Source organism: Xyrauchen texanus, chromosome 25, assembly GCF_025860055.1.
Source record: "Xyrauchen texanus isolate HMW12.3.18 chromosome 25, RBS_HiC_50CHRs, whole genome shotgun sequence".
In the NCBI taxonomy this organism is placed as follows: Eukaryota; Metazoa; Chordata; class Actinopteri; order Cypriniformes; family Catostomidae; genus Xyrauchen; species Xyrauchen texanus.
In genome coordinates this window covers 3111256-3136781 of record NC_068300.1, presented here as the reverse complement: position 1 = coordinate 3136781, position 25526 = coordinate 3111256, and the positions used below count along the sequence as shown (strand labels likewise).

Sequence of the window (25526 nt, the reverse complement as noted above, 5' to 3'; positions counted from 1 at the left end):
ATAAATATGCCTGCTGTGAAATATACTGTACAATGTGAATAGATCTTTAGGGCAGTGAGCCTTTTTTAGACAACGTTTTTAGATCTTAGGCCACTTGACTTGGATTACATGCACTTTACATTAAAGTTGTTCCTATATACAGTGATAACCATTTATGATGCCTACTTAAGAAGCCATAACATGCACTTGCATATTTCTTCCCAACATTGTTATAATTAATGTTTTGCTAGTTTGGGTTTGTATTATGTGTTAATTTGTACTTTTATGTGTAAAACGTAATACATAGCTCTCTAATAATTTTAGTGGGGGGAGGGGGGATACTGGAGGGTCTCGCCTAGGGTGTCGAATGGGGTAGGACCAGCACTGACTGTACTGATGAGGTAAAGAGGAGAGAAAGATCAATTACAAAGCTTTTTAAAATACACATAATCATTAGACTTGTCACAGGTTCATAATTTTTTACACAGGTCCGGTGTTCACGTTCAACCCGACTAACACCAGTTTTACCGCTAGTTGGATGCTAGGTGGTACTTTGGGGTCATTTTCATTAAGCAATAGCCTACACAATAACACAAGGAAGCTTGATTTCAAACTGGCCAAATTTATGAGATCATCCGATAAAGATCGTGTTGCACCAGGCGAGGACCAGTGGAAAAATGTCTTGGAAGAATCATAATATTTTCTTGTTCCCGGACTTTGCGAGTTCGACAAGAGAGAAACGTGATCGGTTCAGGGAATGCAAGAAACAAGCTGTGAATAGAGGCGAAGGGCATTCGCAAAGTATTTACATACTTTGCGTCTTTTATACAAACAATGGGTGAAAAAACCATTGGGTGTTTCTTATGCAAGTGGATTGATTCGATTTACATTTACTTTATTTTAGGAGGTATGATATAGTGTTTCTTCAAGAAACACCTCTTTCTCCGCAGGAAGCTGACAAATTTGGGAAGATATGGGGTGGACATGTTTTCTATAGTGCTGGCTCAAGTAAGAGCAGGGGAGTCATTATATTGGTAAATAAACATCTTCAAGTGGAAAAAGCCTGGCATTTAAAAAGGTCTCGGTAACCTCAGGAGAAAGCCCTGTGTCCCTCAGTTGGTACCCTTAGGGGCCAAACATGAAAGATTCCACAATTTGGGGCAGTGATGAAATATTGCCCTGTGCCTGAGATAGAAGATCCTTCCTCTTCGGAATCGCCCAAGGCGAGCCGTCGAGGGAAGAAATTCGCTTCAAGAACCAAGCCCTGTATGGTGCTATCAGTAAGAGGCAAAAACCCTTGCTCGCGAACTCTGGGCAACTACTACCTTAGGGTGGAGTTCTTAACTCCCCCATTGGTATTTTCTGTCTGGACAGTAAATCTGCTCCCACATACGGGCAATCCAGGGATATAACTGACCTGAGTGACAGGAGCTTGCCCAGGCCCTAAGGAGAATCCGACGCGTCAGAAATACAGCTGAGAAGCATGTGGGTCTCCTTGATGATTTATGTAAGAGGCTACCGCTGTATTGTCCACCCGCACCAAGACATGGCAGCCTCAGGAGGAGGTATTTCAGGGCCAGAAATACAGCCGTCAACCCGAGACAGTGACTGTGACAACCGAGCTGACGACCCTCCTATCCCCTTAAGCTGGACGACCACTTAAGGCCGCTACCCCACCCGTCAGGGAGGCATCTGTCATTAGCAGCCTGCGACAACAAGACGCACCTAGAGTGGGACCCAAGGCAGAAAACCGGGGCCTGAACCACATAGAAAGGGGACGAAGCCTGAGGCGCGTAAACCTTATTAGCCTAGGGGTTTTGGCCCTTGGAAGAAATCCCCTGGCTTTGGGCCACAACAAAAATGGTCTCATGAGCAGATGGTCCAGAGGGATCACCGTGGATGCGGTCGCCCTGAGACCTTGAAATCGTTGATACTGATAACAGTGCAACCTTGACCTAGCCTGACTTTGCTCAGGGTGATCTGAATGGACTCAATCCTAGCGGGAGACAGTTGTGCCTGCATTGTGATTGAACTCCATACGATGCCCCGATAGACAGTGTTCTGAGTGGGAGAGAGGACGCTTTTCTTGGCGTTGAGCCTCAACCCCAGAGAAACAGATGAGCTAAGATCAGCCAGTCGTCTACATAATTCAGAATGCAGATGCCCCGGAGTCGCAAGGAGCCAGCGCTACATCATGCATTGTGAATGTGCGGGTAAAAAGGGCTAGACCGAGTGAAAGAACCTGACACTGGAAGACTTCGCCCCCGGAAGCGAACCTCAGGAACTTTCCATGTTGTGGCAGAACTTCTAAATGAAGTATAGAAGTGCGTCATAAGATCGATGGTGACCAGCCAAACGAGTTGTAGGGCTTGAGACACGACCGTCTTGACAGGCATCATCTTGGACTTGAACACCAACGGGCAGTTCAAGCTTTAAGATCTAAGCCAGATGCCAGCCCTCACCCTCCATGGGAAACATGAAGTATTTAGTGTAATAACCTAACTCTCTCTCTGGTAAGGGAACTTAGAGGGTTGGTGGAAAAATTCCCATTGAGATCAACGGCCATTGTACGTTTCACAGGTCCGTGTACCGCCTTCCTGTAGCCTATCTCCATGGACAGAAGGACCAGTGACCACCCCCCCCCCAGGGTGGTCACTGGTCATCGTGAGTGGTCAGCGGGCAGACAGTGGAAGGCACGTCCAAATTTCCACGGAGTCTGGGGTCCGGAATACATGACCGAACGGACACACATAGGGGGTGCTGTAAGCTGCGGTGAGACCCCCGGCGTCCCACAGTCCCACTGTCTGCCCGCTGACCACTCACGATGACCAGTGACCACCCTAGGGGGGGGGCTGTCCACGGACCCATTATCATCCCCCTGACCCACTATTTTACCCAAACTGACCAGTGAGACCCCTCTGCCACCCTGGGGGGGCGGGGCTGTCCACGGACCCATTATCATCCCCCTGACCCACTATTTTACCCAAACTGACCAGTGAGACCCCCTGACCACCCTGGGGGGGAGGGCTGTCCACAGACCCATTATCATCCCCCTGACCCACTATTTTTCCAAAAGTGACCAATGAGACCCCCAGACCACCCAGGGGGGGCGGGGCTGTCCACGGACCCATTATCATCCCCCTGACCCACTATTTTTCCAAAAGTGACCAATGAGACCCCCAGACCACCCAAGGGGGGGCGGGGCTGTCCACGGACCCATTATCATCCCCCTGACCAACTGTTTTTCCCAAATAGGTTTTTACGCTCTGGGATTTCACGGTCCACGCGTTTGGTGGCTGGGGTGCCCGCCCACACCCTCGAAATGGCATATTTTAAAGGTGAAAAAAAAAGAATGGCAGGAGGTGTCTGCCCTCTTAGTATGTGATAGAGGGGCACCAGGTGTGCGACCGAGTGAATTTTCGGCTCCGTCAGAGCTCGGGGAGCAAAGTTAGAGCACATCCCATGTACGATTTGTACCTTGTATTTACACAGCGGGTCCATGTACACGACCCCAAAAGGTCCAAACGGCTCCAGATTGACAACAGTATTTTCTCAGGGGTCCCTGAGCCAGGTCCTAAATTTTGGAGGCCCTTGGGGCTTGCTAAGTATTGAAACCTCTGATGAATGTACTGTTGCACACAGGCCTAAAATGCAGCCTGTCTCATTGATTCCTGTGACAGGCAGAGAGATCTGTTGAAAATAATGAAAAATGCTTGTTTACATCCTAGACCTTAGTCCTCTTAGTATGTCGATAAGGGGCTTTTGACGTGTCACCGTGTGAAATTTGGGGTCCGTTGGAGCTCAGGGTGCAATGTTAGAACACGTCCCACTGACCATTTGTACCATTCATTTTCACAGCGGGACCGTGTACACGACTCGAAAGCTCCAAACGACTCCAAATTGATATCAGTAGCTTCACAGGGACCCCCTAGTCAGTGGGCAAAGTTTCAAGTCCCAATGGCTTCGTTAAGTGCTTAATTGGCTGACTAATGTGTGTAATGTGACAAACATTTTCCTCTAATATTTTTCTTGATTTTTTTAAGGTACTTCCTTAACTCTGAGGGACACACCTTTTTAATATGTTGTTTCTGAGGGCCCAACAATGAAGCATTCGAAGCCCCCAGGTCTGAGCATAAATTTTAACCCCGTACTACCGAAACCAGCTGTAGAATTGCATTGGTTCAATGGGCACGTGGGATTTCTTGTAAAAAGAGGTCAAAAGGTCGCAGGACCTCGAAATTTGGGATTCTGGATCCCCAGGGGCCCCCAAATCAGTGCCTAAAATTTGGAAGCTCTAGACATTTTCCGAATGCACTCTTTCAGCTCTAGACCTTAAATGAACACCCAAATGACTTTGCACATGCAAGAGGCTCTTTCTGGCTTTGAGAGCAAAAGGCCTGTGAGGTTGATTCTCACATTCAAGCCAAAAAAAAATGGAAAAAAATTTCTTTCTAGAGAGTTGCGCTTTTAATACGACACTCTAGGGGCCCCAGACTACCAGCACGTGAAGTTTGGGGCCCAGAGGAGCTTTCTAGAAAAAGTCCATCTGCCATTAATTTCATTCATTTTCTACAACGGGTCGATGGACGGGGCACCGAAAGGTCCAAACGACTCAAAAACGACATATGCGCGTCGTCAGGGCGTCCTTAGACAGCGTGGAGAATCTCGTGACCTTTTGACCTTATTTTCCATTCATTTGGCCCATTTAGGGACGTTGTCCACAAACACGCAAGCGTCCGGTCCCCACGAATCAGGAACCAAAGTTTGGGGTCTCTAGAACCTTCCTGAGCTTATATTCAAACCCTAACCCTAATGGCCTCTCATCCTTCAAGAGGCTCTTTCAAGCTTTAAGTGCAAAAGGATTTTGAGGGAATCTTGCACAAACTCCCCCAAAAAACCTTTCCTTTTTTCTAGAGCCACGTGCTCTTGGTATGTCTTTCGGGGGGCGTCAGGCTGCCGGCGTGTGAAATTTGGGGGCTGGGGACCTTTCTAGAAAAAGCCCACGTGCAATTTGTTTCATTCGTTTTCTACAACAGGTTGGAGGACGGGGCTCCGAAAGGTCCGAACGACTCGAAATCGACATACGCGCATCGTCGGGGTGCCCTTAGACAGCGTGGAGAGTCTCGTGACCTTTTGACCTTATTTTCCATTCATTTGGCCCATTTAGGGACGTTGTCCACAAACATGTTGTGAAAAATGCATTGATTGAAAGGGATAGTGGGACGTCTAGAAAAGGGGGTTCCCGAGGTCGCAGGACCTCGAAATTTCAGATATTTGATCGCCAGGGGCCCCCGAGTCAGGTCCTAGAGTTTGGAAGCCCTGGGGGATTGCTGAGTATTAAAGGCTCCGATGAACGGACTGTCGCACACAGGCCCAAAATGCAGCCTGTCTCATTGATTCCTGTGACAGGCAGAGAGATCTGTTGAAATTAATGAAAAATACTTTTTTGCACCCTAGGCCTTAGTCCTCTTAGTATGTCGATAAGGGGCCCTTGACGTGTCACCGTGCGAAATCTGGGGTCTTTGGGACATCGGGAAGAGCAATCCCACTTACCATTTGTACCATTCATTTTCACAGCGGGACCGTGGACATCCTCCGATCTTAATGAAATTTATACCATAGATAGAGGTGGCTTGAAGAACAACAGAAATACAAGTTTCAGCTTCCCAAGTCTCTCCAGAGCTGAGATCTGCATATCCCAACTCCAATTTGACCCATTCACAGAAATTAAGGTTTCGTGGTCAGTGGAATTTTGATGTTTTGAAGGGCTTATGTTGTTCAGGGGGAGTCCTACAGTCACCTAAATGTGATATTAAGTCAAAAATTTGATCCAGGAGTTAAAAAAAAAAACCATGTCCAAAAAGTGATGATTTCAGACAATGCAAATAAATTGCATGTGGGATGTCCAGATCTCAGCTCTGGACAGACTTAGTGTGCTCAAACGTTTTTTTTCTGTGCTTCTCCAAGCCTCCTCTTCCTATCTTGTGAGTTTCAAGAAAATCTGAGGAAGTCGAAATTTGCGCGCACAAATCCTTAACTCTTTCCCGCCAGCATTTTTAAAAAAAGTTGCCAGCCACCGCCAGGGTTTTTGACAATTTTCGCTAAACTTTAATGGCCCGCAGAATATTTTCTTCCATGAATATATGAAGATGCTATATATCAAAATAAAGATCTGAGCCTCTGCTTTTAGGCAAAAAAAAAAAAAACGATTTTATTTTATCTTTTTATTGCCACTTGAACAGAGGTAGGTTTTGTCAAAAACAACATTTCGGACAAAAGCTGAGAAAAAGGCATTTTTATGTCATATTTTGAGCTACATTCTCACTACTCCACTTCACGTTTGAGACGATCGCAGTCTGTTTCTTTGATCAAAGAGTTGCGTACTCTTTCAAAACATGCGCAAGGGTCTTCCTTACCGTATACCACCTAAAACACAGATACCCGGAAAATTCCGTGTTTGGCGGGGAAAGAGTTAAAGGGGTATGCACGAAATTTTCAACATCCTCCGATCTTAATGAAATTTATACCATAGAAAGAGGAGGCTTGGAGATGAACAGGAATACAAGTTTCAGCTTCCCAAGTCTGTCTAGAGCTGAGATATGCACATCCCACACATTTAATGTGGGTAGTCCCAATTGCAATCAATTTAATGTGACAAATTGTATGTGGGATCTCAGCAATCCCTGTCTGTGATTCTTTGCTAAGAATTCCACTTTTTAGCACTTTTGCACAGTGCAGTTCTCAATATGTCATATATGTCTATGTATGTATGTATCTATCTGTAGGATGTTTGTCTATCTGTCTGTCTGTCTGTCTGTCTATCCTTTTAGCCCATTAATTTGATTGGAAGTGGGACTACCCACTTCCAATCAATTTAATGGACCCAAAATCATCACTTGGTGTACTGCATTTTTATAACTCCAGGATCAAATTCATGACATATAATGACATTAAGGTGACTGTAGGACTCCCCATGAACATGGTGCACTCTTCAAAACATATAAATTCCACTTACAACCAAGTGATGATTTCAGCCAATGCAAATAAATTGCATGTGGGAGTCCCACTTCCAATCGATTTAATGGACCCGAAATCGGACCCGTGATCGGACCAGCAATTATCACTTGGTGTACTTCATTTTTATAACTCCAGGATTAAATATATGACATATAATCACATTTAGGTGACTATAGGACTCCCCCTGAACATAGTGCACCCTTCAAAACATAAATTCAACTGAACACCAAGTCATGATTTCATCCAATGCAAATAAATTGCATGTGTCTAGTCCTACATACAGTCAAATGAATGGGCAGTTAGACTGTTGGTGGACATATATCTATACAATCAATTGCTAATGGGCAGTTAGTCTGTTGAATAAATTGTAAGTGGGTAGTCCCACTTACAGTCAAATTAATGGGCAGTTAGTCTGTTGGTGTACATACAGCTATACAATCAATTGCTAATGGGCATATAGCCTGTTGAATAAATTGTACGTGGGTAGTCCCACTTACAGTCAAATTAATGGGCAGTTAGTCTGTTGGTGTACATACAGCTATACAATCAATTGCTAATGGGCATATAGCCTGTTGAATAAATTGTACGTGGGTAGTCCCACTTACAGTCAAATTAATGGGCAGTTAGTCTGTTGGTGTATATACAGCTGTACAATCAATTGCTAATGGGCAGTTAGTCTGTTGGTGTACATACAGCTATACAATCAATTGCTAATGGGCATATAGCCTGTTGAATAAATTGTACGTGGGTAGTCCCATTTACAGTCAAATGAATGGGCAGTTAGTCTGTTGGTGTACATACAGCTATACAATCAATTGCTAATGGGCATATAGCCTGTTGAATAAATTGTACGTGGGTAGTCCCACTTACAGTCAAATGAATGGGCAGTTAGTCTGTTGGTGTCTATACAGCTATACAATCAATTGCTAATGGGCAGTTAGTCTGTTGGTGTATATACAGCTATACAATCAATTGCTAATGGGCAGTTAGTCTGTTGAATAAATTGTAAGTGGGTAGTCCCACTTACAGTCAAATGAATGGGCAGTCAGTCTGTTGGAGTATATACAGCTATACAATCAATTGCTAATGGGCAGTTAGTCTGTTGGTGTACATACAGCTATACAATCAATTGCTAATGGGCATATAGCCTGTTGAATAAATTGTACGTGGGTAGTCCCACTTACAGTCAAATGAATGGGCAGTTAGTCTGTTGATGTACATACAGCTATACAATCAATTGATAATGGGCAGTTAGTCTGTTGGTGTACATACAGCTATACAATCAATTGCTAATGGGCATATAGCCTGTTGAATAAATTGTACGTGGGTAGTCCCACTTACAGATAAATTAATGGGCAGTTAGTCTGTTGGTGTATATACAGCTGTACAATCAATTGATAATGGGCAGTTAGTCTGTTGGTGTACATACAGCTATACAATCAATTGCTAATGGGCATATAGCCTGTTGAATAAATTGTATGTGGGTAGTCCCACTTACAGTCAAATGAATGGGCAGTTAGACTGTTGGTGTACATACAGCTATACAATCAATTGCTAATGGGCATATAGCCTGTTGAATAAATTGTACGTGGGTAGTCCCACTTACAGTCAAATTAATGGGCAGTTAGTCTGTTGGTGTACATACAGCTATACAATCAATTGCTAATGGGCATATAGCCTGTTGAATAAATTGTACGTGGGTAGTCCCACTTACAGTCAAATTAATGGGCAGTTAGTCTGTTGGTGTACATACAGCTATACAATCAATTGATAATGGGCAGTTAGTCTGTTGGTGTACATACAGCTATACAATCAATTGCTAATGGGCATATAGCCTGTTGAATAAATTGTACGTGGGTAGTCCCACTTACAGTCAAATTAATGGGCAGTTAGTCTGTTGGTGTATATACAGCTGTACAATCAATTGCTAATGGGCAGTTAGTCTGTTGGTGTACATACAGCTATACAATCAATTGCTAATGGGCATATAGCCTGTTGAATAAATTGTACGTGGGTAGTCCCATTTACAGTCAAATGAATGGGCAGTTAGTCTGTTGGTGTACATACAGCTATACAATCAATTGCTAATGGGCATATAGCCTGTTGAATAAATTGTACGTGGGTAGTCCCACTTACGGTCAAATGAATGGGCAGTTAGTCTGTTGGTGTCTATACAGCTATACAATCAATTGCTAATGGGCAGTTAGTCTGTTGGTGTATATACAGCTATACAATCAATTGCTAATGGGCATATAGCCTGTTGAATAAATTGTACGTGGGTAGTCCCACTTCCAGTCAAATTAATGGGCAGTTAGTCTGTTGGTGGACATACAGCTATACAATCAATTGCTAATGGATAGTTAGTCTGTTGGTTGACTCAGTTTGTGTGCAAAATAGATGGTTAGTGGGCATATAGCGGGTCCGTGGACAGCCCCGCCCCCTCAGGGTGGTCAAGGGGTCTCCCTGGTCAATTTGGGAAAAATAGTGGGTCAGAGGGATGATAATGGGTCCGTGGACAGCCCCGCTCCCCCGGGGTGGTCTGGGGGTCTCATTGGTCACTTTTGGAAAAATAGTGGGTCAGGGGGATGATAATGGGTCCGTGGACAGCCCCGCCCCCCCAGGGTGGTCAGGGGGTCTCACTGGTCAGTTTGGGTAAAATAGTGGGTCAGGGGGATGATAATGGGTCCGTGGACAGCCCGCGCCCCAGGGTGGTCAGGGGGTCTCACTGGTCAGTTTGGGTAAAATAGTGGGTCAGGGGGATGATAATGGGTCCGTGGACAGCCCCGCCCCCCGGGGTGGTCAGGGGTCTCACTGGTCAGTTTGGGTAAAATAGTGGGTCAGGGGGATGATAATGGGTCCGTGGACAGCCCCGCCCCCCCAGGGTGGCACAGGGGTCCATGGGGGTCTTGAGGGGGCATTGCGTCCCACTCCCCCATTAAAAGAACACATTGCAACAAATGGAACGAGGGAGAGCCCTGCCCCGAGAGGCGCCCGATTGCCATCGATATGAATGGAGAAGGCGCCCATTCATTCGAGCCAGAGGTGGGACGTGAGGCCGCCCTCACGTGGGTAAAGGCTGAACTGCACTGGAGAGGCTATATTCGGGGGTCTTCCTTTAAACGCCCGTGGCGGGGGTCCGCTGCGCCCGAGAAGGTCCTCCGCGTCACAGACCTTCCCCGTCGGACCCCCCGAACGAAATGCCGCCCACCGAAAAATTTTCTGAGGCTGGCACGCAGGGACCCTCGAACACGTTCCCATATCGTAATAGGCTATTGACCGCCTATTTTATGATGTTTTAGGTGTTTTGACTTGGTTTGACTTGACTTCCCTTAGGCAGGAAGGGGAACACCATGGCCCCTTTAACCAGGAGATTGAGTTTGGTTTTTTTACATAAAAAAGAAATCCGGTTTACGGTAGTGAGAACATGCCGTTGAAACACAGAAAAGCGGCAAGTGAATTAAATTCTGACGCCCTTATAAGACCCACAGAAAAGAATATATCTGGCAGAAGTTTCCACGCTGCCAGGATCTCTGAGATGGGTATTATATTTTAACAGTTCCTGTTGAAGGGTTGTCGAGTGTTTCGCGTCCTAAATAAAATGCAGGAACAGCGAAAACACCAAATTTTGACAGAAGCCTCTGCAACCCGAAACACCAAGAGGTGGCGGGAATGGAGGGGCTTCGAGGGGGTACCGGGAGGGGTGAAGTGAAGCACGCCCCGGTCCCGAGGGAGCTACCCCTGATCTAGGCGCAAGACCGTCAGGGTTTTCTCTTACTAGAAATTATAGTCCTGAGGTCTTGCTTCGGGGCTGGCGAGGGCGGCGAGACTGTCCCCAATCCCTGGGAGGAGGAGCACGACTCGCCACGCTTTGCTTTTGAGCCTCCCTTCAGACAGGACCGAGGCGGGTCTGAGGCTTGCTCGTCAAGCGCAGAACCCACACTCAGGTCATCCAGGTCAGCCTGGTACGCCTGTAAAACAGCATAGTGTGCAGAGCAGCACCAGCCTGACCTGCTGCTTGATAAGCCCTTCCCACTAAAGTGGAGGTTGTCCTACAAGGCTTCGAGGGGAGAGAGGACTTCTTAAGTGACGATGCTGAGCCCGGCGAGAGATAGCCCGCAAGCGTCTCTCCGACCAGCGGCATCACTGAATACCCCCGTGCCTCAGCACCCACGACAGTCGAATATAATGACGTCGAGGGTATGTGAACACGGGAAGAAAATATATATATATATATTTTTTTTTTTTTTTAGGGGTTCCTCCATGAGCAAAAAAGCTCTTCATGGAGGTTATCAAAGAAGGGAAGGGACTCATGAGGCGTTCCCTTTCTTAGACTGGAAGATAAAATCTATCCCCTAATTTGGAAGGTTTGGGGGTCTCTTTTTCACGTGGCCAGTCCAATCTGGCAACCGCACGAGTAACAACATCGAGCAATTCCTCCATAGATTTTTTATCGCAGACAGAAAGCTCGGAGGCGGGAAGAGAATCGCGATCCTCCTCATGATCCGAAGAAGCGTCGGAACGCGCTTCGAGATCATGTGAAAGACCAGCTGGGTTTGGGGAGAGAACGAGAGAAAGGAATCAACCCGTCTCTTGCTCCTCAGCCAAATCCATGCAAGAGCCCCACAAACAATCTTTGTTTTTTGTTTTTTCGTGCGTGCTGACTCCAGGAAGCAAGCGAGGTGAGCGCAAAGCACTTTGCCTGTTAAAGCAAATCGCATTGCTCGCACCCGCACTTCTGCAACGAGAGAGCAGCGTGCTCTTACCCCCAAACAAACAGAGCAAAAACTGATGCGTGTCCTCTTCAGCTATAGATGGAGAACAGGGGAACATGCATCGTTTGCGGCTTTCAGTCATTCTCTCTTTTTTTTCTTTTCTAAACAGAAGAGAAAAGAGAAAAATGTTCACTGCACACTGCCTAACCAATTCTAACTCCTAACAGAGGAAGGAAAGTTTTGACAGGGTTTGTAAAACTCACAGAAACAGAATCGCTCTGAAAAAAAGAGTTTCTGACGACACCTGGTGACGTATCCATTTATAGCCTGGCCGCAGGTGCATCTAATGATTACATCAGCTGAGGCTATAAATTCCGGTCAATGTTCATTGACGTGTTACACACATTATTTCAGCTCGGTCACAACTAGGATTGTTCCCCATAGCGCTTAGCAGCGCAGCATCATAGTGAAGCTTTTTGTAAAGGGAATTGGTAACAGTGGCAGCCCTAATAATCATCCTTACTAAACTGCAGTAACACTAACTGTTAACTAGAATAGATTAATATTAAATCTATTAGAGTGAATATACTGTATAAGAAATAATTTTTATACTTTATAAGTTGAAGTTAAATATTTTTAAATGTGCTTAGGCTTTTAGTTTTGTTTTTTTAACAAGAAATACTAAAGTTTATTTATTTGCCATTTCTTTTTTTATTTTATATCCATTGGTGAGACTATGGAGCAATCCATAGTCTCACCTATGGACAAGGCCGTCCACATGATGTAATAGAAAACATGACACATCGAACCAGGCGACCTTCTTCCACTGTTTCAAGGTCCACTTCTGTGCAGCCCCATATACAGCAGGGTGTGATGCACTGATATTGTGACACATTCCTCCTGTAACCATCATTAAAAATTTTCTGTGACTTTTGTCAGTTCAGAACAGATGGGATAGCCTTCGTTGCCCTCACGCATCGATGGTCCTTGGGCGCCCAACAGCCTTTCTCCGATTTGTGGTTTGTCCCTCCTCGGACAACTGTCGGTAGGTACTCACCACTGCTGACCAGGAGCACCCCACAAGTTGTTTCACAGATGCTCTGACTCAGTCGTCTGACCATAACAATTTGGCCCTTGTCAAAGTCACTCGCTTCTTTACTCCTGCCTATTTCTCCTCCATTCAACATGTTGACAACAAGAACTGATTGTTCGCTTACCATTTAATCTACCCAAACCTTGACATGTGGCCTTGTTAGGAGATGAATAACAGTATTTATTTAAACTGTGAGTGGTCATAATGTTTTGCTTTTTGTTGTACATATCTGATAACATATCAGTAAATGTAGTTTAGTGTTTCATGACCCTTTAAATACAGGTTGTGTTCTTTAATATGGTGAGTCGCCACTTGATATCAATTGAAAAATCTGTCCAGTTGAGAACCTCTGGCTTAGAAATCCAACTAACAAAGTATAATGATAGAAGAATAATAAAGTGTACTTTATTCATTATTTGCAGCTTTCTTTTTCTTAAAATGAGGAAAGCACAAATCATCACTTTTTATTTTCTTTGTTCCCCGCTGCTACACTGTTGATCCAAATACGTGCAGCACCGCTGGTAAAAAGCAGTGCAAAAAAACACTGTAGTACTTGCACCTTTTTAAACTGAGCACTTAAACAAAAATAAAAACAACAGGGAACTGTTTTGAATATAAATGACTTGTAAAATGACAGTTGATTGACATGAAAACATAAATTATTAAAGGAAGAAACATACCTGAAGAAAAATAATCATATTCTTCTCCCTGTTTTTCCTCTACTGTGTTATCTTCTTTTATCTCCTCCAGCTCCACTTCGATCTTCACTGGTGTCATCAGCATCTGCTGTTCTCCAGCGTTACAGACAGAAGTCAGAGACTCTGTGGAGGTTTGATCACCCTGATTACCGTCAGTAGAACAGAGTAAAGTGAGCTGTGAGTCCTGTGTGTCTCTGGATCTCTGTTCAGAGAGTTTGTCCAGCAGTCGCTGTGGTGTGGACTGATCTCTGCCGCTCCACACTGAATCCTGACATTCTGTGGAGGTCCCATCAGTCACACACACTGAAGATTGACAGGAAAACTTTTCCAGCTCCTGACAAACACAACACAATCACATCTGTACCGTTCATCGTATCACATCCCTTGAAAGCTTCCAATCTCAACTTTAAGGATGAAATGAATGTTTAACCTGTAACCTGTCTTCTCTTCCCATCAGTTTTGTCTTCAGTGACGTCACCTCTTTCTTCAGCTGAGAGATTCCTATGATGAAATCATCAATATCCAGCATGGACAGATCAGTTCCTACTGATTTACAGCAGATCACATCCACCTGCTCTCATGATGAACATCTAAACACAAAAACATCATCATTATAATGGACTGACATTATTATTTAATATTATATTTATAATTATTAATATTATAAATTGTAACAGGCTTTATTTAACATATAACATCTTTGAACTACCCGATTTAATTTAATACCCGATCCTTCTAAAAGCGTCAGTATCGGATCAGTGCATCCCTACCTTTAAGCAGCTAGGAACATTTCAGAAAATTATGTCAAGCCTTTAGACAATTAGCTTCTAATAGGAGTTGACTGAATTGGAGGTGTACCTGTGTATTTACTTTAAGGCCTACCTTCAAAGTCAGTGCCTCTTTGCTTGACATCATGGGAAAATCAAAAGAAATCAGCCAAGACCGGTTCATCCTTGGGAGCAATTTCCAAACACATAAAGGTACCACGTTCATCTGTATAAACAATACTACGCAAGTATAAACACAATGGGACCAAGCAGCCATCATACCGCTCAGGAAGGAGACGAATTCTGTCTCATAGAGATGAACGTAGTTTGGTGCAATTAGTGCAAATATATCCCAGAACAACAGCAAAGGACCTTATGAAGACGCTGGAGGAAACAGGAAGACAAGTATCTATATCCACAGTAAAACGAGTCCTATATCGATATAACCTGAGAGGCTGCTCAGCCAGGAAGAATCCACTGCTCCAAAATCGCCATAAAAAAGCCAGACTACAGTTTGCAAGTGCACATGGGGACAAAGATCTTGAAATATACTCTGATCTGATGAAATATACTCTGATCTGATGAAACAGAAATGTAACTGTTTGGTCAAAATGATCATTGTTATGTTTGGAGGAAAAAGGGTGAAACTTGCAAGCCGAAGAACAACATCCCAACCATGAAGCATGGGGGTGGCAGCATCATGTTGAGGGGTGTTTGCTGAAGGAGGGACTGGTGCACTTCACAAAATAGATGGCATCATGAGGAAGGAAAATTATGTGGATATATTGAAGCAATATCTCAAGACATCAGCCAGGAAGTTAAAGCTTGGTCAAATAGACAATGATCCCAAATATACCTCCAAAAAGCGTATGTGAGCAAGGAAGCCTACAAACCCAACTCAGTTACACCAGTACTGTCCTGAGGAATGAGCAAAAATTCCAGCAATTTATTGCAAGAAGCTTATGGAAGCTTATGGAAGGAAACCCAAAATATCTGAGGCTTGGATCCCCATGACTCTGGCATCACCTTCGTGTCCTTGAGCAGGGCACTCGCTCGTCTCCCATGCCAGTTGTGCATAACTTCTAATTTGCATGCATTTGGCACACGCTTTTATCCAAAGCACAATTACAGGGACGATCCCCCGGAGCAACCTGGAGTTAAGTGTCTTGCTCAAGGACACAATGGTGGTGGCCGTGGGGGTCGAACCAGCGACCTTCTGATTTACAGTTATGTGCTTTAGCCCACTACACCATAACCACTCCTGAAATAAATAATTTAAAGGCAATACTAGCAAATACTAACAAAGTGTATGTAAACTTCTGACCCACTGGGAATGTGATGAAAGAAATAAAAGCTGAAATAAATAATTCTCTCTACTATTATTCTGACATTAACATTCTTAAAATAAAGAAATGATCCTAACTGACCTAAGACAGGGAATGTTTTCTATGATTAAATGTCAGGATTTGTGACATTAAATTTGTGAGTTTAAATGTATTTGGCTAAGGTGTATGTAAACTTTTAACTTCAACTGAACATACTTGAAAGACTATTTATTATACGTGAAGCATTACTCGCACTGTTATGGATTGGTCTTAATGGCATACCTGCATGGATCCGATACTGCAAACATATCCACGTCATGACACTTCCAGGAGTGCCAACACAAATATCTCGTATCATGCACCGGTTATCGATAAGTGCATGGAGAACAAATAAAAGGCCACTCTTTGCAATTAATTTAATTGCTGCAACTATCCGTACATTTATTAAAGTTGCCTTTCCTCACCATTCAAAATAATAGACGGCAGTCATTGAATTAGCCAAAAAACTATATTTTTGTAAAGAAAGATGTTTTAAATTAAAAATAAATACACAATACTAGGAGAAAAACAGCAGTGTGCCTTTTTGGAACACTAACAGCCCAATTCTATAAAAACTCTATAATTTAACACATTGGAACTCTGTTTTAAAACTACATTTTTTAATTATGTTCAAGTGTGAAATGCTCTTTTTCTATATAGTTTTATTATCTTCCGTCAGCTCCACTGATAAAGTTAGTAACGTTTTCTGCATTAAAACATTTTTCATCCTCTCTCTGGCCTGACATGGATCAAATTTTGTGTTATATTTACCATGATTTCACTACAGTATACATAAAAATAATGGCTTTACTACAGTAGTTACCACGACAGTGTGATGTTTTTGGTCTGAAACATGGTTTTACTATAGTAATATTGTAGTAAACATGACTGAGGTGGGATATGTTTGTTTTAGTATTTATGGGACCAAAACCATGTTTTATTATAGATTATTCATGGTTAATCTTGTGATTACTTTGGTTTTATTACAAATACAATCGTTAAATTACCTCAGTAATAAGTTAAACTACAGTTATTGTAGTAAAACCATAATAATCACTATATTATGATTTTAAACCACAGAATTCGGTTTCCTGTAGTATTATAGTTTCACTACGGCTATAATGGTTAAATATAGTTACTGTAGTAAAATCATGGTAAATGTATTGCGAGGGAAAGTAAAACTATTTCAGAAAACAAATTCCCCCTGAAGGGGCTCCGAAGTTTTTTGTGTATTTCTCCGTCACAAACGACGATAATAATCTTGTATTACGATCATTAAAATCCCAAAGAGAGAAAAACAACATGCACAGATATACACAAACATAAACTCACAAATGAAGATAAACACAATCAAACACTTACACATAAATTCTTCTTCTTCTTGTGTTTAATGGCGCTTTTGCGTCTCCTACTGGACTGGAGTGTTGACGCGCTCAAGTATCACTGGCTGCAGCAGAACGGGGCGGGGCTACATATGGGGCGGGTATTTAATTTTTATTTCAACAAACACTATTTTAAATAAAATTTCATGCATTAAATTTCAAAATGTATCTTTAGCACAAATAATCTCACATTGTTCTGATCAAAGTCCTTTCACAAGAGCTTCAAGTGATAATGAGTTCTTAGGGGTACTCAGAGGTCTGGGGTGGGAGGAGTTTCAAGTTTGGCACACGCCCCCTGTTCACACCTTGTTCAGACCAGAGGGGATCTTGTGTGATCCTGTTCAGGAAAACAAGATGGCACGATGAGTTTGCTGGCCTTTTACGATTTCCTTTCACTGAAATAACATTGTGACAACCAAATGTGTGAAAAAAGAGAAAAGTGTTTAGAAAAGTTTTTAAAGTCTTACCCCCTCTTTTTTCTTTCAAAGCAAAATGTCATTAAACTGTTTTAAAACATTGTTCAGTGGTTTTCTCTGGTATATGTTTCTGTTTACATGTATTTTATTACTCATCATGGCTCTGTATTTGATACATGCATGTCTTTAATAAGCTGCTGTGTCAAATTTGCATCAGCTAGAGAAGTACAACAACAGATTTGCAACAAATTGCAAACAAATAGAAAAAGATTATTTAACAAATAGTCTGAAATAGCTCTCTAAAGTAGAAAGTCTTTTCAAGTTTAGTTTGTAAAAACAGTTGAATAATTAAATATCTCCAAAGAAAACTTTATGTGAAGTGGCCACTGCATATAGAGGACTTGAATTTAAATGGCATTTTATGACTACTGTGTACTAAATCAGTGTTATCACTTTACTGCTGTTTTAATTGAGTTTTAAGTGTGTGAAATGGATTTCCCCAGTTTTATGAATTGGTAATGAAGAATGTACAGCTTTTTGTTCAAAATTAAACACTTTAAAACTTTTGTTAGAATTAATTAATTAATAGTTAATTTTGTGAAAATACTTGAATGTAATTTACTGTTCATTTACTCCTGTAGATGATGCTGTTGGTTTTCATAACACATATGTGGATGCATTTGCACCAGAACTAATAACAAAGCAATAACAATTGTGTGTGTGTGTGTGTCATATATATAATTTTTTTATATTACAACCATTCTAATACACATTTTTCATTTTCAATATATGGTGATATAAAAAAAAAAAAACATGTTATCGTTCATTTAATTAATTTCTCTTACCATGCATTATAATGAAGGCTTGAAATCGCAACTTTTTGAATTACAGATTTTAATAAAAGCATATCACTTAGGAGATATAGCTAAAAAATCATAGTAGCCCCGCCCAATATGTAGCCCCGCCCCGTTCTGCAAGCTGCAGCCAGTGATACTTGAGCACCTCCAGACTCCAGTCCAGTAGGAGGGCAACAGAAATGTTGCTAAATAATATATTATTTTCATTAATGACTACCATTTATCCAATACCCCCCTGGTTTTTTTGCCAACCTGAAGTTGAGTTACAAATTCATGAGAGTGTTAAAAAAGGACTGTGGCAGCGGGGGCGTGGTCAAGCGCCCGTCCGGGAGAGGAAAGCAGTAAGGGCGCTTACACCTGAGCTAAATTATGCCTAACACCTGTCTCTAATTCCAGTGAGCACGAGGAGAGCGGCATAAAAGCAGACACAGAGCCTCCAGTCGGGGAGAGATGACAGACTAACCCAGTGCGCTGTTATTGTGTTGTGTGTGATGAACGATATTGTAAAGAACAACGGGAATTAAAAAGCTTACCTTGTGGTGAAGACGTGTTTCCTGTCCTCCTTCATGTGAAAAGTGTCACACTGGTGCCGAAACCTGGGATTTAAAGGAAACAACGTTCCAAGCATGGAAAGTGGTCGCCCCATAGAGTCCTCCCAGCTGGCAGAAGTCCTCCAGTCCCTCGCGACGCTGCATCAAGGCCACCAGCAATCCCTGCTTGAGCTCCGGCAGGACCAAGATCGCCGGTTTTTCGAAATCATGCGGGCTCAGGCAGAGGACCGGCTCGCCATCCGGAGCCTCCTCAGCCAGGAGGCCGCGTCGGCCACAACCGCGACCCCGGACACCCGCGCTACGCTGCCCCCATCTTCTGTAGCATGGGGGAGGGCAGCGTAGCGCGTAGCAGATGATCCTGAGGCCTTCCTCGATTTTTTCAAGCGCTCAGCAGAAATCTGGGGCTGGCCCCTCGAACAGTGGGCAGCCCGCCTGATTCCCCTCCTGTCCAGGGAATCTCAACTTGCGGCACAGCAGCTGCCGGCGATGAACCTCCTGGCCTACGCCAATCTGAAGAGGTCTATTCTGTAGCGGGTCGGTCGGAGCCCGGAAGAGAATCGCCAGCTCTTCCGGGGCATGAAATTAGAAATGTCCGATCGCCCGTTCGCGTTCGCTCAACGGCTCCGGGACGCCTGTCGGAGGTGGCTGCTCGCGGGGGACCGTGACGTCGAGGGAGTAATCGACCAGGTGGTACTGGAACAGTTCGTTCAACGGCTGCCTCGGAAGACAACGGGGTGGGTCCAGTGCCATCGCCCGGCGTCGCTGGAGGAAGCTGTTCGGCTGGCGGAGGACCACTTTGGCGGCGATCCCGAGGGCGGACGAGCCCTCTTCTTCTCTCTCTCTTTCCCCTTCCCTTGTGTCTGCCCCTGCCCTCTCCCCCTCCCCTATGTTCTCTCCCTCTGTTCTCTCCCCAGGGCCCGTTCCTGCCCCGCGCAGGCGTGGAGGGTTCCAGAGACCAACTTCCCGGCCTTGGGAAAATGTACCCTCCCATTCCCCGTCATTCAGCCGCTCTCCTCCTCAGGTGGGGGCGCCCGCCAGCACAAGTGCGGCCGCAACGCCTGGGCCGGCCTGTTGGAGGTGCGGAGACCCGGACCACTTCCGGGATCAGTGTCCGCTGATGGAGGTGGGGATGGTGGTGCGGGTCTCCGACGTCCCGCAGGCTGCCCCCTATCGGGCTGTTGCATACCGGATTCCGGTAAGGATCAGGGGGGGGGTAATTACCAAGCTTTGCTGGATACCGGCTGCAATCAGACCACCATCCACCAACGCTTGGTTCAACCCGGGGCTTTGGGTTTAGCTAAACTGGTGAGGGTGAGGTGTGTGCATGGGGATGTTCACAAGTATCGCGGACATCGCTTCGTGTTAGTCCTAGTGGATTACGCGACGCGATATCCGGAAGCAGTGCCTCTGAGCAACATCTCTGCATGTAGTGTTGCAGGGGCACTCTTCAAGATAATCTCCCGGGTGGGGATTCCGAAAGAAATCCTCACCGATCAAGGCACGACTTTTATGTCACGAACACTCCGCGAACTTTACGAGCTCTTGGGCATTAAGTCAATTCATTAAGTCGATTCGCACTAGCGTGTACCATCTGCAGACTGATGGCCTAGTGGAACGATTTAATAAGACGCTCAAGAACATGATTCGTAAATTCGTACACGATGACGCTAGAAATTGGGATAAGTGGCTGGACCCCCTGTTGTTTGCAGTACGAAAGGTCCCACAAGCCTCCACAGGGTTCTCCCCGTTTGAGCTGCTGTACGGGCGACGCCCACGCGGGGTCCTCGACGTCATCCACGAAGCTTGGGAGGAGGGACCTTCTAATAGCAAAATTTAATTCAGTACGTTCTTGATCTTAGAGCAAAACTCCACACACTGGGGCGACTAACACAGGAGAATTTGCTCCAGGCTCAAGAACGCCAACGCCGGCTGTATGACAGGGGTGCTCGGCTACAGGAATTTGCACCGGGAGATAAGGTACTCGTATTACTCCCAACATCGAGCTCTAAATTACTCGCCAAGTGGCAAGGACCCTTTGAGGTCACACGACGAGTGGGGGATCTCGATTATGAAGTTAAACGTACCGATAGAGGGGGCGCGCGGCAAATATACCATCTCAACCTCCTGAAATTGTGGAGAGAAGAGGCGGCCTCTGTGACGTTGGCCACGGTAGTTCCGGAGAGGGTGGAGCTCGGACCGGAGGTAAACAAAGCTCGCAATCTCAACACCCCGGTTACTTGTGGAGACCACCTCTCACCGCGTCAACTCACAGAGGTTTCCGATTTACAAATGGAATTTGCAGATGTGTTTTCCCCTCTACCGGGCCGTACAAACACCATACAGCACCACATCGAGACCGAACCGGGCGTGGTGGTACATAGCCGCCCCTATCGTTTACCCGAACATAAAAAGAAAATAGTTTGGGAGGAATTAGATGCGATGCTTGATATTGGCGTAATAGAGGAATCCCACAGTGATTGGTCCAGCCCGGTTGTTCTTGTTCCGAAGAGCAACGGGTCTGTTCGGTTCTGTGTGGATTACAGAAAAGTCAACGCGGTGTCTAAATGTGACGCGTACCCAATGCCCCGTGTTGATGAACTGCTCGATCGGTTAGGTAGTGCTCGATTTTATTCGACCTTGGATTTAACAAAGGGTTATTGGCAGATCCCCTTGACACCAATGTCCCGTGAGAAAACAGCCTTCACGACGCCGTTTGGATTACACCAATTTGTGACACTTCCTTTCAGTTTGTTTGGGGCTCCGGCCACGTTTCAACGACTCATGGATCGGATCCTCAGACCTCACACCGCGTACGCCGCTGCCTATTTAGATGATATTATCATTTATAGCAATGACTGGCAGCGGCACATGCAACATCTGAGGGCCGTCCTGAGATCGCTGCGGCGGGCGGGGCTCACAGCAAACCCTAAGAAGTGCGCGATTGGGCGTGTGGAGGTACGGTATCTGGGGTTCCACTTGGGTCATGGCCAGGTGCGTCCCCAAATTGATAAGACCGTGGCGATTGCGACTTGCCCTAGACCTAAGACCAAAAAGGGGGTGAGGCAGTTCCTGGGGCTGGCTTGCTATTATAGAAGGTTTGTGCCTAATTATTCGGACGTCACCAGCCCGCTGACTGACCTCACTAAAAAGGGGGCTCCAGATCCGGTTCAATGGCCGGAGCAGTGTCAACAGGCGTTTATGCAGATTAAAGCCGCACTTTGTGGGGGGCCGCTTCTTCATGCACCTGACTTCTCTCTCCCTTTTATTTTGCAGACGGACGCTTCAGACAGAGGGCTGGGGGCCATATTCTCGCAGGTGGTGGAGGGGGAGGAGCGCCCAGTGCTGTACATTAGCCGGAAGCTCTCTTTGAGGGAGACCAAGTACAGCACCGTGGAGAAGGAGTGTTTGGCCATCAAGTGGGCGGTCCTCACCCTCCGGTATTACCTGCTGGGGCGGGCCTTCACCCTCTGCTCGGATCACGCCCCACTCCAGTGGCTCCACCGCATGAAAGATACTAACGCCCGGATCACCCGTTGGTACCTGGCTCTCCAGCCCTTTAAATTCAAGGTGGTCCACAGACCGGGGGTGCAGATGGCTGTCGCCGACTTTCTCTCCAGAAATGGGGGGGGAGTGGTAGACAGGCCGGATGGTGCCCCAGCCTGAGTCGGGCGGTGGGGGTATGTGGCAGCGGGGGCGTGGTCAAGCGCCCGTCCGGGAGAGGAAAGCAGTAAGGGCGCTTACACCTGAGCTAAATTATGCCTAACACCTGTCTCTAATTCCAGTGAGCACGAGGAGAGCGGCATAAAAGCAGACACAGAGCCTCCAGTCGGGGAGAGATGACAGACTAACCCAGTGCGCTGTTATTGTGTTGTGTGTGGTGAAAAGTGTCACAAGGACAAATTGATATTAAGAACAATCAGAACAGTTTATTATGCATTTCTTCCAATATACACAGATGGATCAAGAAATCCAGAGATAGGTCATACTGGATCAGCATTTTATGTTCCAGAATTTAAAATAGGAAAATATGGGAGATTAACAGATGGGAATTCAGTGTATACAGCAGAATTGGTGGCAATTCAGATGGCTCTTAGTTGGGTGGAAGAAGTGATGCCAAACATATCAAACAGTTAGATATGATATCTATATAGAAATATTGAACATTTTGTATAGATTAAGGCAAGCTGGAACAATAATAAAATTTGTTTGGGTACCAGCACATGCTGATAAATGAAAGATCTGATAAAATGGCTAAAGAGTCACTTAAACTAAACATCCCTACTATTACAGTTGCGTTAAGTAGGATGGAAGGAAAAAGTATCATTAAAGAAGCTTGCAACCAGAAAAGGCAAAGAAATTGGAATGAATGTAAAACAGGAAGACATTTTTATAATATACATGAAAATGTAAGACAAAGTATGTTGAAACAAAATTTAAATAGAGACGATCAGGTTATTTTAACAAGACTAAGGATGGGACATACAAAACTTAATTCTACACTTCATATTATAGGGAAACATGGCTTATGCGAAATATGCCAAGTAAAGGAAACAGCTGAGCATGTGTTGTTATTTTGTCCTAGGTATGAACAGGAAAGGAATGAGTTAATAAGAGAGCTACAGGAAATGGGATGCAAAGACTTTACAATCAATAACATATTAAACACAAAACAAGAATCCGGGGAAATTGTAAGGTCAGTTTTAAAATTCATTAAGCATAGTGGTCTTAGGAATAGAATATAGACATCTTTTAACGTACATATCGACTGAAATCACGTCACACTCCAGCCCAGATGGTGGCGGTATAAACCTCAAAGTTGGTATGCAACCCGCCAATAAATCCATAGAAGAAGAAGTCGTCCAGTAGGAGACGGAAAAGCGCCGTTAAACACAACAAGAAGAATTTATCCGTAAGTGTTTGAATGTGTTTATCTTCATTTGTGAGTTTATGTTTGTGTATATCTGTGCATGTTGATTTTCTCTCTCTGGGGTTTTAATGATCGTAATAGAAGATTATTATCATCGTTTGTGACGGAGAAATACACAAAAAACTTCGGAGCCCCTTCAGTGGGAATTTGTTTTGTGAAATAGTTTTACTTTCCCTCGCAATACATTTACCATGATTTTACTATTGTAACTATATTTAACCATTATATCCGTAGTAAAACTATAATACTACAGGAAACCGAATACTGTGGTTTAAACTCATAATATAGTGATTATTATGGTTTTACTACAATAACTGTAGTTTAAATATGATTACTGCGGTAATTTAACGATTTGTAATAAAACCAAAGTAATCACAAGATTAACCATGAATAATCTTTTTTAAAACATGGTTTTGGTCCCATAAATACTAAAACAAACATGTCCCACCTCAGTCATGTTTACTACAATATTACTGTAGTAAAACCATGTTTCAGACCAAAAACATCACACTGTCATGGTAACTACTATACTAAAGCCATTTTTTTTAGCATCAGTGTGTTTTTTTTTTTAATCAAATACCATGATTAAACTACTACAGTAACCACAGTTAAACTATGCTATTTATGGTAAAACCATAATAACACAAAATTAACCAGTTTTCATTTTCCTGTATTATTACTATGTTGTCACTTTTAATATCACTGTTAAAATATGGATACTGTAGTAAAATCATGGTAAATTGAACACAAATCTTGATGATCAGTGGAGCTGACGGAAGATAATAAAACTATATAGAAAAAGAGCATTTCACACTTGAACATAATTTAAAAATGTCATTTTAATGTTCCAATGTGTTAAATTATAGAGTTTTTATAGAATTGGGCTGTTAGTGTTCCAAAAATGCACACTGCTGTTTTTCTCCTAGTATTGTGTATTTATTTTTAATTTAAAACATCTTTGTTTACAAAAATATAGTTCTGTTTCATTCCTACTGACCGCCAGAGGCAGTATTAAACAGTACTGGATTATCGCAGCGCCAGCCAGATAGGTCGAGAGAATATACCAACGAAGTCACATTGTGACGGATGCTGAGCCCTGGGGGTTATAAACCACAGCCGCTCAGCACTCTGCCTCTTTTGCTTTCTCGCCTGGTTGAGATAGGTTGTTTTAACTAAGTGATTTATTGCGCTGTCAAGTGCAGCTTACAAGAGCAGCGAGATATCATCCTCACAAGCTGTGTCAGCGCGAATCTACGCCACTTCAATGGATTTTAAGTGTTTTTAGCCGCATTTTGGTGAGTTTCATTCCTTTTCGTCGGTAACACTCTGTGCCTCTCGGTGCTATCCGGTGGCTGGTGTTTTCCACGCTATAAGTTAATGGTCTCCCGTTGACATTTTCATCATTCATTCAGTTGTTCTGAACTTTTTTCCTCGAACTTATGTGATAGTCTGCGCCCCTTGGTTCAATCCATCGGCCATTTTAGACATTTAATTTTTTCGTGAGATATTCTTGACATTACCTGTCTGTTCACCCGCAGGAATTATATAATTATTATTTTCTGTATTCTGCTTGAATTAAACCTTGCGGTTCTATCCGAAGGTGTTATTAGCAAGTAACTATGGCTCACAGCTTGATTGCCACTGGTTTCCCACTGACTTGTAAGCTGTGCCCTAATAATCTCCTCCCGGACGACGGTCATGACATCTGCTCTTCGTGTTTGGGTGTTCAACATCTGAGAGAGGCTCTCACGGACCCGTGTCTG

General features: G+C 44.1%; 1 protein-coding gene and 1 pseudogene across 2 annotated transcripts in view; one reads left to right on the top strand and one right to left on the bottom strand.

The window, feature by feature from the left end:
* Positions 1-25526, bottom strand: part of LOC127618929 (zinc finger protein 271-like) — a 173612-nt pseudogene that overhangs the window by 44621 nt on the left and 103465 nt on the right.
* Positions 23640-25526, top strand: part of LOC127618552 (zinc finger protein 271-like) — a 125056-nt gene continuing 123169 nt past the window's right edge. For both annotated transcript variants that reach the window (XR_007967456.1, XM_052091071.1), the window contains exon 1: positions 23640-23745. The gene's annotated coding sequence lies outside the window, so the exon portion shown is untranslated. The remainder of the gene's footprint in view (positions 23746-25526) is intronic.